Source organism: Oncorhynchus keta, chromosome 13, assembly GCF_023373465.1.
Source record: "Oncorhynchus keta strain PuntledgeMale-10-30-2019 chromosome 13, Oket_V2, whole genome shotgun sequence".
Classification (NCBI taxonomy): domain Eukaryota; kingdom Metazoa; phylum Chordata; class Actinopteri; order Salmoniformes; family Salmonidae; genus Oncorhynchus; species Oncorhynchus keta.
The window spans coordinates 5,866,181-5,877,764 of NC_068433.1; the positions used below are offsets into that span (position 1 = coordinate 5,866,181).

General features: G+C 44.3%; 16 non-coding genes across 16 annotated transcripts; all 16 read right to left on the minus strand.

Annotated features, from left to right (window-relative positions):
* Positions 1-231: 231 nt before the first annotated feature.
* On the minus strand, positions 232-318 carry trnay-gua (transfer RNA tyrosine (anticodon GUA)). The gene is given in 2 exon segments: positions 232-267; positions 282-318. It is a non-coding gene; the product is annotated as a tRNA-Tyr (tRNA).
* Positions 319-1,569: 1,251 nt separating this feature from the next.
* On the minus strand, positions 1,570-1,656 carry trnay-gua (transfer RNA tyrosine (anticodon GUA)). Its single transcript is given in 2 exon segments — positions 1,570-1,605; positions 1,620-1,656. It is a non-coding gene; the product is annotated as a tRNA-Tyr (tRNA).
* Positions 1,657-2,246: 590 nt separating this feature from the next.
* trnay-gua (transfer RNA tyrosine (anticodon GUA)) lies at positions 2,247-2,333 on the minus strand. The gene is given in 2 exon segments: positions 2,247-2,282; positions 2,297-2,333. It is a non-coding gene; the product is annotated as a tRNA-Tyr (tRNA).
* Positions 2,334-2,921: 588 nt separating this feature from the next.
* trnay-gua (transfer RNA tyrosine (anticodon GUA)) lies at positions 2,922-3,008 on the minus strand. Its single transcript is given in 2 exon segments — positions 2,922-2,957; positions 2,972-3,008. It is a non-coding gene; the product is annotated as a tRNA-Tyr (tRNA).
* A 588-nt stretch (positions 3,009-3,596) lies between these two features.
* On the minus strand, positions 3,597-3,683 carry trnay-gua (transfer RNA tyrosine (anticodon GUA)). The gene is given in 2 exon segments: positions 3,597-3,632; positions 3,647-3,683. It is a non-coding gene; the product is annotated as a tRNA-Tyr (tRNA).
* A 588-nt stretch (positions 3,684-4,271) lies between these two features.
* On the minus strand, positions 4,272-4,358 carry trnay-gua (transfer RNA tyrosine (anticodon GUA)). Its single transcript is given in 2 exon segments — positions 4,272-4,307; positions 4,322-4,358. It is a non-coding gene; the product is annotated as a tRNA-Tyr (tRNA).
* A 588-nt stretch (positions 4,359-4,946) lies between these two features.
* trnay-gua (transfer RNA tyrosine (anticodon GUA)) lies at positions 4,947-5,033 on the minus strand. Its single transcript is given in 2 exon segments — positions 4,947-4,982; positions 4,997-5,033. It is a non-coding gene; the product is annotated as a tRNA-Tyr (tRNA).
* Positions 5,034-5,624: 591 nt separating this feature from the next.
* trnay-gua (transfer RNA tyrosine (anticodon GUA)) lies at positions 5,625-5,711 on the minus strand. The gene is given in 2 exon segments: positions 5,625-5,660; positions 5,675-5,711. It is a non-coding gene; the product is annotated as a tRNA-Tyr (tRNA).
* A 590-nt stretch (positions 5,712-6,301) lies between these two features.
* On the minus strand, positions 6,302-6,388 carry trnay-gua (transfer RNA tyrosine (anticodon GUA)). Its single transcript is given in 2 exon segments — positions 6,302-6,337; positions 6,352-6,388. It is a non-coding gene; the product is annotated as a tRNA-Tyr (tRNA).
* Positions 6,389-6,977: 589 nt separating this feature from the next.
* Positions 6,978-7,064, minus strand: trnay-gua (transfer RNA tyrosine (anticodon GUA)). Its single transcript is given in 2 exon segments — positions 6,978-7,013; positions 7,028-7,064. It is a non-coding gene; the product is annotated as a tRNA-Tyr (tRNA).
* Positions 7,065-7,653: 589 nt separating this feature from the next.
* Positions 7,654-7,740, minus strand: trnay-gua (transfer RNA tyrosine (anticodon GUA)). Its single transcript is given in 2 exon segments — positions 7,654-7,689; positions 7,704-7,740. It is a non-coding gene; the product is annotated as a tRNA-Tyr (tRNA).
* Positions 7,741-8,329: 589 nt separating this feature from the next.
* trnay-gua (transfer RNA tyrosine (anticodon GUA)) lies at positions 8,330-8,416 on the minus strand. Its single transcript is given in 2 exon segments — positions 8,330-8,365; positions 8,380-8,416. It is a non-coding gene; the product is annotated as a tRNA-Tyr (tRNA).
* Positions 8,417-9,006: 590 nt separating this feature from the next.
* Positions 9,007-9,093, minus strand: trnay-gua (transfer RNA tyrosine (anticodon GUA)). Its single transcript is given in 2 exon segments — positions 9,007-9,042; positions 9,057-9,093. It is a non-coding gene; the product is annotated as a tRNA-Tyr (tRNA).
* Positions 9,094-9,683: 590 nt separating this feature from the next.
* On the minus strand, positions 9,684-9,770 carry trnay-gua (transfer RNA tyrosine (anticodon GUA)). The gene is given in 2 exon segments: positions 9,684-9,719; positions 9,734-9,770. It is a non-coding gene; the product is annotated as a tRNA-Tyr (tRNA).
* Positions 9,771-10,354: 584 nt separating this feature from the next.
* Positions 10,355-10,441, minus strand: trnay-gua (transfer RNA tyrosine (anticodon GUA)). The gene is given in 2 exon segments: positions 10,355-10,390; positions 10,405-10,441. It is a non-coding gene; the product is annotated as a tRNA-Tyr (tRNA).
* Positions 10,442-11,027: 586 nt separating this feature from the next.
* Positions 11,028-11,114, minus strand: trnay-gua (transfer RNA tyrosine (anticodon GUA)). Its single transcript is given in 2 exon segments — positions 11,028-11,063; positions 11,078-11,114. It is a non-coding gene; the product is annotated as a tRNA-Tyr (tRNA).
* Positions 11,115-11,584: the final 470 nt, after the last annotated feature.

Genomic DNA, 11,584 nt, shown 5'->3' on the forward strand with positions numbered 1-11,584 from the left:
CACTTGGCATGAGTCAAAAACTTGGTACAACTGCTGAAAAAGTTATACTCTTCTGAGTCAGCGACCTAAGAACTGTTGCAATCTCGAGAACTCTCTGCTGCTCTACCAACATTCCTTTCAAAGGTCAACAAGTGAAGATTTCTTCTCTCAGGGAAAGATATTTGCTTGTCAAGCACATGTCAAGGTGCACTGCTGTCAAAAAAAAATTGTAAGCCACAAGAAAAAGTACAATCCTTTGAGCCGGATTTGAACCAGCGACCTAAGGATTACAGCAATTTCACCTACAGTCCTCCGCTCTACCAACTGAGCTATCAAAGGGTGAGAATTATAGTCAAACGCCATTCCCTAGATGGTCAGAGGTTTGGCAGAACCATATGTTCCCTTTTAGAAATTAATCTGCTGAGTTTGGTGGTTTCTTGGAGCTGCTGAGGATTGCCCCCAGGTCTTCGTACGTTCAACTAATGCTCTATTCCTCTGAGCTACATCCCCTTAGATTGCAAGTAGTTGCATTTGGGAATAGACAAAAAGTGAGCCGGGAATAAAATCGCTGTTTAGCCACCTCACTGCGAAATGTCTTTTTCTCTCCCTTTTGGTCCAGTGGTTAGGATTCGGTTCTTTTACCACCGCGGCCTGGGTTTGATTCCCGCTCAGGGAATGACTTGCTTTTGGGGAAACACTTGGCATAAGTCAAAAACTTGGTACAACTGCTGAAAAAGTTATACTCTTCTGAGTCAGCAACCTCAGGACTGTTGCAATCTCGAGAACTCTCTGCTGCTCTACCAACAATCCTTTCAAAGGTCAACAAGTGAAGATTTCTTCTCTCAGGGAAAGATATTTGTTTGTCAAGCACATGTCAAGGTGCACTGCTGTCAAAAAGTTGGTGTTTGCCACAAGAAAAAGTACAATCCTTTGAGCCAGCGACCTAAGGATTACAGCAATTTCACCTACAGTCCTCCGCTCTACCAACTGAGCTATCAAAGGGTGACAAATACAGTCAAACGCCATCCCCTAGATGGTTAGAGGTTCGGCAGAAGCAAATGTTCCCTTTAAGAAATTAATCTGCTGAGTTTGGTGGTTTCTTGGAGCTGCTGAGGATTGCCCCCAGGGCTTCGTACGTTCAACTAATGCTCTATTCCTCTGAGCTACATCTCCTTAGATTGCAAGTAGTTGCATTTGGGAATAGACAAAAAGTGAGCTGAGGAATAAAATCGCTGTTTAGCCCCTCAAACTGCGAAATGTCTTTTCTCTCTCCCTTTTGGTCCAGTGGTTAGGATTCGGTTCTTTTACCACCGCGGCCTGGGTTTGATTCCCGCTCAGGGAATGACTTGCTTTTGGGGAAACACTTGGCATAAGTCAAAAACTTGGTACAACTGCTGAAAAAGTTATACTCTTCTGAGTCAGCAACCTCAGGACTGTTGCAATCTCGAGAACTCTCTGCTGCTCTACCAACATTCCTTTCAAAGGTCAACAAGTGAAGATTTCTTCTCTCAGGGAAAGATATTTGCTTGTCAAGCACATGTCAAGGTGCACTGCTGTCAAAAAAATTGTAAGCCACAAGAAAAAGTACAATCCTTTGAGCCGGATTTGAACCAGCGACCTAAGGATTACAGCAATTTCACCTACAGTCCTCCGCTCTACCAACTGAGCTATCAAAGGGTGACAAATACAGTCAAACGCCATCCCCTAGATGGTCAGAGGTTCGGCAGAAGCATATGTTCCCTTTAAGAAATTAATCTGCTGAGTTTGGTGGTTTCTTGGAGCTGCTGAGGATTGCCCCCAGGTCTTCGTACGTTCAACTAATGCTCTATTCCTCTGAGCTACATCCCCTTAGATTGCAAGTAGGTGCATTTGGGAATAGACAAAAAGTGAGCTGAGGAATAAAATCGCTGTTTAGCCCCCAAACTGCGAAATTTACTTTTCTCTCTCCCTTTTGGTCCAGTGGTTAGGATTCGGTTCTTTTACCACCGCGGCCTGGGTTTGATTCCCGCTCAGGGAATGACTTGCTTTTGGGGAAACACTTGGCATAAGTCAAAAACTTGGTACAACTGCTGAAAAAGTTATACTCTTCTGAGTCAGCAACCTCAGGACTGTTGCAATCTCGAGAACTCTCTGCTGCTCTACCAACATTCCTTTCAAAGGTCAACAAGTGAAGATTTCTTCTCTCAGGGAAAGATATTTGCTTGTCAAGCACATGTCAAGGTGCACTGCTGTCAAAAAAAAATTGTAAGCCACAAGAAAAAGTACAATCCTTTGAGCCGGATTTGAACCAGCGACCTAAGGATTACAGCAATTTCACCTACAGTCCTCCGCTCTACCAACTGAGCTATCAAAGGGTGACAAATACAGTCAAACGCCATCCCCTAGATGGTTAGAGGTTCGGCAGAAGCATATGTTCCCTTTAAGAAATTAATCTGCTGAGTTTGGTGGTTTCTTGGAGCTGCTGAGGATTGCCCCCAGGGCTTCGTACGTTCAACTAATGCTCTATTCCTCTGAGCTACATCCCCTTAGATTGCAAGTAGTTGCATTTGGGAATAGACAAAAAGTGAGCTGAGGAATAAAATCGCTGTTTCGACCCCTCACTGCGAAATGTCTTTTTCTCTCTCCCTTTTGGTCCAGTGGTTAGGATTCGGTTCTTTTACCACCGCGGCCTGGGTTTGATTCCCGCTCAGGGAATGACTTGCTTTTGGGGAAACACTTGGCATAAGTCAAAAACTTGGTACAACTGCTGAAAAAGTTATACTCTTCTGAGTCAGCAACCTCAGGACTGTTGCAATCTCGAGAACTCTCTGCTGCTCTACCAACATTCCTTTCAAAGGTCAACAAGTGAAGATTTCTTCTCTCAGGGAAAGATATTTGCTTGTCAAGCACATGTCAAGGTGCACTGCTGTCAAAAAAATTGTAAGCCACAAGAAAAAGTACAATCCTTTGAGCCGGATTTGAACCAGCGACCTAAGGATTACAGCAATTTCACCTACAGTCCTCCGCTCTACCAACTGAGCTATCAAAGGGTGACAAATACAGTCAAACGCCATCCCCTAGATGGTTAGAGGTTCGGCAGAAGCATATGTTCCCTTTAAGAAATTAATCTGCTGAGTTTGGTGGTTTCTTGGAGCTGCTGAGGATTGCCCCCAGGGCTTCGTACGTTCAACTAATGCTCTATTCCTCTGAGCTACATCCCCTTAGATTGCAAGTAGTTGCATTTGGGAATAGACAAAAAGTGAGCTGAGGAATAAAATCGCTGTTTAGCCCCCAAACTGCGAAATGTCTTTTTCTCTCTCCCTTTTGGTCCAGTGGTTAGGATTCGGTTCTTTTACCACCGCGGCCTGGGTTTGATTCCCGCTCAGGGAATGACTTGCTTTTGGGGAAACACTTGGCATAAGTCAAAAACTTGGTACAACTGCTGAAAAAGTTATACTCTTCTGAGTCAGCAACCTCAGGACTGTTGCAATCTCGAGAACTCTCTGCTGCTCTACCAACATTCCTTTCAAAGGTCAACAAGTGAAGATTTCTTCTCTCAGGGAAAGATATTTGCTTGTCAAGCACATGTCAAGGTGCACTGCTGTCAAAAAAATTGTAAGCCACAAGAAAAAGTACAATCCTTTGAGCCGGATTTGAACCAGCGACCTAAGGATTACAGCAATTTCACCTACAGTCCTCCGCTCTACCAACTGAGCTATCAAAGGGTGACAAATACAGTCAAACGCCATCCCCTAGATGGTTAGAGGTTCGGCAGAAGCATATGTTCCCTTTAAGAAATTAATCTGCTGAGTTTGGTGGTTTCTTGGAGCTGCTGAGGATTGCCCCCAGGGCTTCGTACGTTCAACTAATGCTCTATTCCTCTGAGCTACATCCCCTTAGATTGCAAGTAGTTGCATTTGGGAATAGACAAAAAGTGAGCTGAGGAATAAAATCGCTGTTTAGCCCCCAAACTGCGAAATGTCTTTTCTCTCCCTTTTGGTCCAGTGGTTAGGATTCGGTTCTTTTACCACCGCGGCCTGGGTTTGATTCCCGCTCAGGGAATGACTTGCTTTTGGGGAAACACTTGGCATAAGTCAAAAACTTGGTACAACTGCTGAAAAAGTTATACTCTTCTGAGTCAGCAACCTCAGGACTGTTGCAATCTCGAGAACTCTCTGCTGCTCTACCAACATTCCTTTCAAAGGTCAACAAGTGAAGATTTCTTCTCTCAGGGAAAGATATTTGCTTGTCAAGCACATGTCAAGGTGCACTGCTGTCAAAAAAAAAATTGTAAGCCACAAGAAAAAGTACAATCCTTTGAGCCGGATTTGAACCAGCGACCTAAGGATTACAGCAATTTCACCTACAGTCCTCCGCTCTACCAACTGAGCTATCAAAGGGTGACAAATACAGTCAAACGCCATCCCCTAGATGGTTAGAGGTTCGGCAGAAGCATATGTTCCCTTTAAGAAATTAATCTGCTGAGTTTGGTGGTTTCTTGGAGCTGCTGAGGATTGCCCCCAGGGCTTCGTACGTTCAACTAATGCTCTATTCCTCTGAGCTACATCCCCTTAGATTGCAAGTAGTTGCATTTGGGAATAGACAAAAAGTGAGCTGAGGAATAAAATCGCTGTTTAGCCCCCAAACTGCGAAATGTCTTTTTCTCTCTCCCTTTTGGTCCAGTGGTTAGGATTCGGTTCTTTTACCACCGCGGCCTGGGTTTGATTCCCGCTCAGGGAATGACTTGCTTTTGGGGAAACACTTGGCATAAGTCAAAAACTTGGTACAACTGCTGAAAAAGTTATACTCTTCTGAGTCAGCAACCTCAGGACTGTTGCAATCTCGAGAACTCTCTGCTGCTCTACCAACATTCCTTTCAAAGGTCAACAAGTGAAGATTTCTTCTCTCAGGGAAAGATATTTGCTTGTCAAGCACATGTCAAGGTGCACTGCTGTCAAAAAAATTGTAAGCCACAAGAAAAAGTACAATCCTTTGAGCCGGATTTGAACCAGCGACCTAAGGATTACAGCAATTTCACCTACAGTCCTCCGCTCTACCAACTGAGCTATCAAAGGGTGACAAATACAGTCAAACGCCATCCCCTAGATGGTTAGAGGTTCGGCAGAAGCATATGTTCCCTTTAAGAAATTAATCTGCTGAGTTTGGTGGTTTCTTGGAGCTGCTGAGGATTGCCCCCAGGGCTTCGTACGTTCAACTAATGCTCTATTCCTCTGAGCTACATCCCCTTAGATTGCAAGTAGTTGCATTTGGGAATAGACAAAAAGTGAGCTGAGGAATAAAATCGCTGTTTAGCCCCCAAACTGCGAAATGTCTTTTTCTCTCTCCCTTTTGGTCCAGTGGTTAGGATTCGGTTCTTTTACCACCGCGGCCTGGGTTTGATTCCCGCTCAGGGAATGACTTGCTTTTGGGGAAACACTTGGCATAAGTCAAAAACTTGGTACAACTGCTGAAAAAGTTATACTCTTTCTGAGTCAGCAACCTCAGGACTGTTGCAATCTCGAGAACTCTCTGCTGCTCTACCAACATTCCTTTCAAAGGTCAACAAGTGAAGATTTCTTCTCTCAGGGAAAGATATTTGCTTGTCAAGCACATGTCAAGGTGCACTGCTGTCAAAAAAAAATTGTAAGCCACAAGAAAAAGTACAATCCTTTGAGCCGGATTTGAACCAGCGACCTAAGGATTACAGCAATTTCACCTACAGTCCTCCGCTCTACCAACTGAGCTATCAAAGGGTGACAAATACAGTCAAACGCCATCCCCTAGATGGTTAGAGGTTCGGCAGAAGCATATGTTCCCTTTAAGAAATTAATCTGCTGAGTTTGGTGGTTTCTTGGAGCTGCTGAGGATTGCCCCCAGGGCTTCGTACGTTCAACTAATGCTCTATTCCTCTGAGCTACATCCCCTTAGATTGCAAGTAGTTGCATTTGGGAATAGACAAAAAGTGAGCTGAGGAATAAAATCGCTGTTTAGCCACCTCACTGCGAAATGTCTTTTTCTCTCTCCCTTTTGGTCCAGTGGTTAGGATTCGGTTCTTTTACCACCGCGGCCTGGGTTTGATTCCCGCTCAGGGAATGACTTGCTTTTGGGGAAACACTTGGCATAAGTCAAAAACTTGGTACAACTGCTGAAAAAGTTATACTCTTCTGAGTCAGCAACCTCAGGACTGTTGCAATCTCGAGAACTCTCTGCTGCTCTACCAACATTCCTTTCAAAGGTCAACAAGTGAAGATTTCTTCTCTCAGGGAAAGATATTTGCTTGTCAAGCACATGTCAAGGTGCACTGCTGTCAAAAAAAAATTGTAAGCCACAAGAAAAAGTACAATCCTTTGAGCCGGATTTGAACCAGCGACCTAAGGATTACAGCAATTTCACCTACAGTCCTCCGCTCTACCAACTGAGCTATCAAAGGGTGACAAATACAGTCAAACGCCATCCCCTAGATGGTTAGAGGTTCGGCAGAAGCATATGTTCCCTTTAAGAAATTAATCTGCTGAGTTTGGTGGTTTCTTGGAGCTGCTGAGGATTGCCCCCAGGTCTTCGTACGTTCAACTAATGCTCTATTCCTCTGAGCTACATCCCCTTAGATTGCAAGTAGCTGCATTTGGGAATAGACAAAAAGTGAGCCGAGGAATAAAATCGCTGTTTAGCCACCTCACTGCGAAATGTCTTTTTCTCTCTCCCTTTTGGTCCAGTGGTTAGGATTCGGTTCTTTTACCACCGCGGCCTGGGTTTGATTCCCGCTCAGGGAATGACTTGCATTTGGGGAAACACTTGGCATGAGTCAAAAACGTGGTACAACTGCTGAAAAAGTTATACTCTTCTGAGTCAGCAACCTCAGGACTGTTGCAATCTCGAGAACTCTCTGCTGCTCTACCAACATTCCTTTCAAAGGTCAACAAGTAAAGATTTCTTCTCTCAGGGAAAGATATTTGCTTGTCAAGCTCATGTCAAGGTGCACTGCTGTTAAAAAAAATTGTAAGCCACAAGAAAAAGTACAATCCTTTGAGCCGGATTTGAACCAGCGACCTAAGGATTACAGCAATTTCACCTACAGTCCTCCGCTCTACCAACTGAGCTATCAAAGGGTGACAAATACAGTCAAACGCCATCCCCTAGATGGTTAGAGGTTCGGCAGAAGCATATGTTCCCTTTAAGAAATTAATCTGCTGAGTTTGGTGGTTTCTTGGAGCTGCTGAGGATTGCCCCCAGGGCTTCGTACGTTCAACTAATGCTCTATTCCTCTGAGCTACATCCCCTTAGATTGCAAGTAGTTGCATTTGGGAATAGACAAAAAGTGAGCTGAGGAATAAAATCGCTGTTTAGCCCCCAAACTGCGAAATGTCTTTTTCTCTCTCCCTTTTGGTCCAGTGGTTAGGATTCGGTTCTTTTACCACCGCGGCCTGGGTTTGATTCCCGCTCAGGGAATGACTTGCTTTGGGGAAACACTTGGCATAAGTCAAAAACTTGGTACAACTGCTGAAAAAGTTATACTCTTCTGAGTCAGCGACCTAAGGACTGTTGCAATCTCGAGAACTCTCTGCTGCTCTACCAACATTCCTTTCAAAGGTCAACAAGTGAAGATTTCTTCTCTCAGGGAAAGATATTTGATTGTCAAGCACATGTCAAGGTGCACTGCTGTCAAAAAGTTGGTGTAAGCCACAAGAAAAAGTACAATCCTTTGAGCCGGATTTGAACCAGCGACCTAAGGATTACAGCAATTTCACCTACAGTCCTCCGCTCTACCAACTGAGCTATCAAAGGGTGACAAATACAGTCAAACGCCATCCCCTAGATGGTCAGAGGTTCGGCAGAAGCATATGTTCCCTTTAAGAAATTAATCTGCTGAGTTTGGTGGTTTCTTGGAGCTGCTGAGGATTGCCCCCAGGTCTTCGTACGTTCAACTAATGCTCTATTCCTCTGAGCTACATCCCCTTAGATTGCAAGTAGGTGCATTTGGGAATAGACAAAAAGTGAGCTGAGGAATAAAATCGCTGTTTAGCCCCTCAAACTGCGAAATGTCTTTTCTCTCTCCTTTTGGTCCAGTGGTTAGGATTCGGTTCTTTTACCACCGCGGCCTGGGTTTGATTCCCGCTCAGGGAATGACTTGCTTTTTGGGGAAACACTTGGCATAAGTCAAAAACTTGGTACAACTGCTGAAAAAGTTATACTCTTCTGAGTCAGCAACCTCAGGACTGTTGCAATCTCGAGAACTCTCTGCTGCTCTACCAACATTCCTTTCAAAGGTCAACAAGTGAAGATTTCTTCTCTCAGGGAAAGATATTTGCTTGTCAAGCACATGTCAAGGTGCACTGCTGTCAAAAAAAAATTGTAAGCCACAAGAAAAGTACAATCCTTTGAGCCGGATTTGAACCAGCGACCTAAGGATTACAGCAATTTCACCTACAGTCCTCCGCTCTACCAACTGAGCTATCAAAGGGTGACAAATACAGTCAAACGCCATCCCCTAGATGGTTAGAGGTTCGGCAGAAGCATATGTTCCCTTTAAGAAATTAATCTGCTGAGTTTGGTGGTTTCTTGGAGCTGCTGAGGATTGCCCCCAGGTCTTCGTACGTTCAACTAATGCTCTATTCCTCTGAGCTACATCCCCTTAGATTGGAAGTAGCTGCATTTGGGAATAGACAAAAAGTGAGCTGAGGAATAAAATCGCTGTTTAGCCACCTCACTGCGAAATGTCTTTTTCTCTCTCCCTTTTGGTCCAGTGGTTAGGATTCGGTTCTTTTACCACCGCGGCCTGGGTTTGATTCCCGCTCAGGGAATGACTTGCATTTGGGGAAACACTTGGCATAAGTCAAAAACTTGGTACAACTGCTGAAAAAGTTATACTCTTCTGAGTCAGCAACCTCAGGACTGTTGCAATCTCGAGAACTCTCTGCTGCTCTACCAACAATCCTTTCAAAGGTCAACAAGTGAAGATTTATTCTCTCAGGGAAAGATATTTGTTTGTCAAGCACATGTCAAGGTGCACTGCTGTCAAAAAGTTGGTGTTTGCCACAAGAAAAAGTACAATCCTTTGAGCCAGATTTGAACCAGCGACCTAAGGATTACAACAATTTCACCTACAGTCCTCCGCTCTACCAACTGAGCTATCAAAGGGTGAAAAATACAGTCAAACGCCATCCCCTAGATGGTCAGAGGTTTGGCAGAAGCATATGTTCCCTTTAAGAAATTAATCTGCTGAGTTTGGTGGTTTCTTGGAGCTGCTGAGGATTGCCCCCAGGGCTTCGTACGTTCAACTAATGCTCTATTCCTCTGACCTACATCCCCTTAGATTGCAAGTAGTTGCATTTGGGAATAGACAAAAAGTGAGCTGAGGAATAAAATCGCTGTTTAGCCACCTCACTGCGAAATGTCTTTTTCTCTCTCCCTTTTGGTCCAGTGGTTAGGATTCGGTTCTTTTACCACCGCGGCCTGGGTTTGATTCCCGCTCAGGGAATGACTTGCATTTGGGGAAACACTTGGCATGAGTCAAAAACTTGGTACAACTGCTGAAAAAGTTATACTCTTCTGAGTCAGCGACCTAAGAACTGTTGCAATCTCGAGAACTCTCTGCTGCTCTACCAACATTCCTTTCAAAGGTCAACAAGTGAAGATTTCTTCTCTCAGGGAAAGATATTTGCTTGTCAAGCACATGTCAAGGTGCACTGCTGTCAAAAAAAAATTGTAAGCCACAAGAAAAAGTACAATCCTTTGAGCCGGATTTGAACCAGCGACCTAAGGATTACAGCAATTTCACCTACAGTCCTCCGCTCTACCAACTGAGCTATCAAAGGGTGACAAATACAGTCAAACGCCATCCCCTAGATGGTTAGAGGTTCGGCAGAAGCATATGTTCCCTTTAAGAAATTAATCTGCTGAGTTTGGTGGTTTCTTGGAGCTGCTGAGGATTGCCCCCAGGTCTTCGTACGTTCAACTAATTCTCTATTCCTCTGAGCTACATCCCCTTAGATTGCAAGTAGCTGCATTTGGGAATAGACAAAAAGTGAGCTGAGGAATAAAATCGCTGTTTAGCCCCAAACTGCGAAATGTCTTTTCTCTCCTTTTGGTCCAGTGGTTAGGATTCGGTTCTTTTACCACCGCGGCCTGGGTTTGATTCCCGCTCAGGGAATGACTTGCTTTGGGGAAACACTTGGCATAAGTCAAAAACTTGGTACAACTGCTGAAAAAGTTATACTCTTCTGAGTCAGCAACCTCAGGACTGTTGCAATCTCGAGAACTCTCTGCTGCTCTACCAACATTCCTTTCAAAGGTCAACAAGTGAAGATTTCTTCTCTCAGGGAAAGATATTTGTTTGTCAAGCACATGTCAAGGTGCACTGCTGTCAAAAAGTTGGTGTTTGCCACAAGAAAAAGTACAATCCTTTGAGCCGGATTTGAACCAGCGACCTAAGGATTACAGCAATTTCACCTACAGTCCTCCGCTCTACCAACTGAGCTATCAAAGGGTGACAAATACAGTCAAACGCCATCCCCTAGATGGTTAGAGGTTCGGCAGAAGCATATGTTCCCTTTAAGAAATTAATCTGCTGAGTTTGGTGGTTTCTTGGAGCTGCTGAGGATTGCCCCAGGGCTTCGTATGCGTTCAACTAATGCTCTATTCCCCTGAGCTACATCCCCTTAGATTGCAAGTAGTTGCATTTGGGAATAGACAAAAAGTGAGCCGAGGAATAAAATCGCTGTTTAGCCACCTCACTGCGAAATGTCTTTTTCTCTCTCCCTTTTGGTCCAGTGGTTAGATTCGGTTCTTTTACCACCGCGGCCTGGGTTTGATTCCCGCTCAGGGAATGACTTGCATTTGGGGAAACACTTGGCAGAAGTCAAAACTTGGTACAACTGCTGAAAAAGTTATACTCTTCTGAGTCAGCGACCTAAGAACTGTTGCAATCTCGAGAACTCTCTGCTGCTCTACCAACATTCCTTTCAAAGGTCAACAAGTGAAGATTTCTTCTCTCAGGGAAAGATATTTGCTTGTCAAGCACATGTCAAGGTGCACTGCTGTCAAAAAATTGTAAGCCACAAGAAAAAGTACAATCCTTTGAGCCGGATTTGAACCAGCGACCTAAGGATTACAGCAATTTCACCTACAGTCCTCCGCTCTACCAACTGAGCTATCAAAGGGTGACAAATACAGTCAAACGCCATCCCTAGATGGTCAGAGGTTAGGCAGAGCCATATGTTCCCTTTAAGAAATTAATCTGCTGAGTTTGGTGGTTTCTTGGAGCTGCTGAGGATTGCCCCCAGGTCTTCGTACGTTCAATCTAATGCTATATTCCTCTGAGCTACATCCCCTAGATTGGAAGAAGTTGATCAGAATACACAAAAATGAGCCGGGAATAAAATCGCTGTTTAGCCACCTCACTGCGAAATGTCTTTTTTCTCCCCTTTGGTCCAGTGGTTAGGATTCGGTTCTTTACCACCGCGGTCTGTTGATTCCCGCTCAGGAATGACTTGCTTTTGGGGAAACACTTGGCAGAAGTCAAAACTTGGTACAACTGCTGAAAAAGTTATACTCTTCTGAGTCAGCGACCTAAGAACTGTTGCAATCTCGAGAACTCTCTGCTGCTCTACCAACATTAATTTCAAAGGTC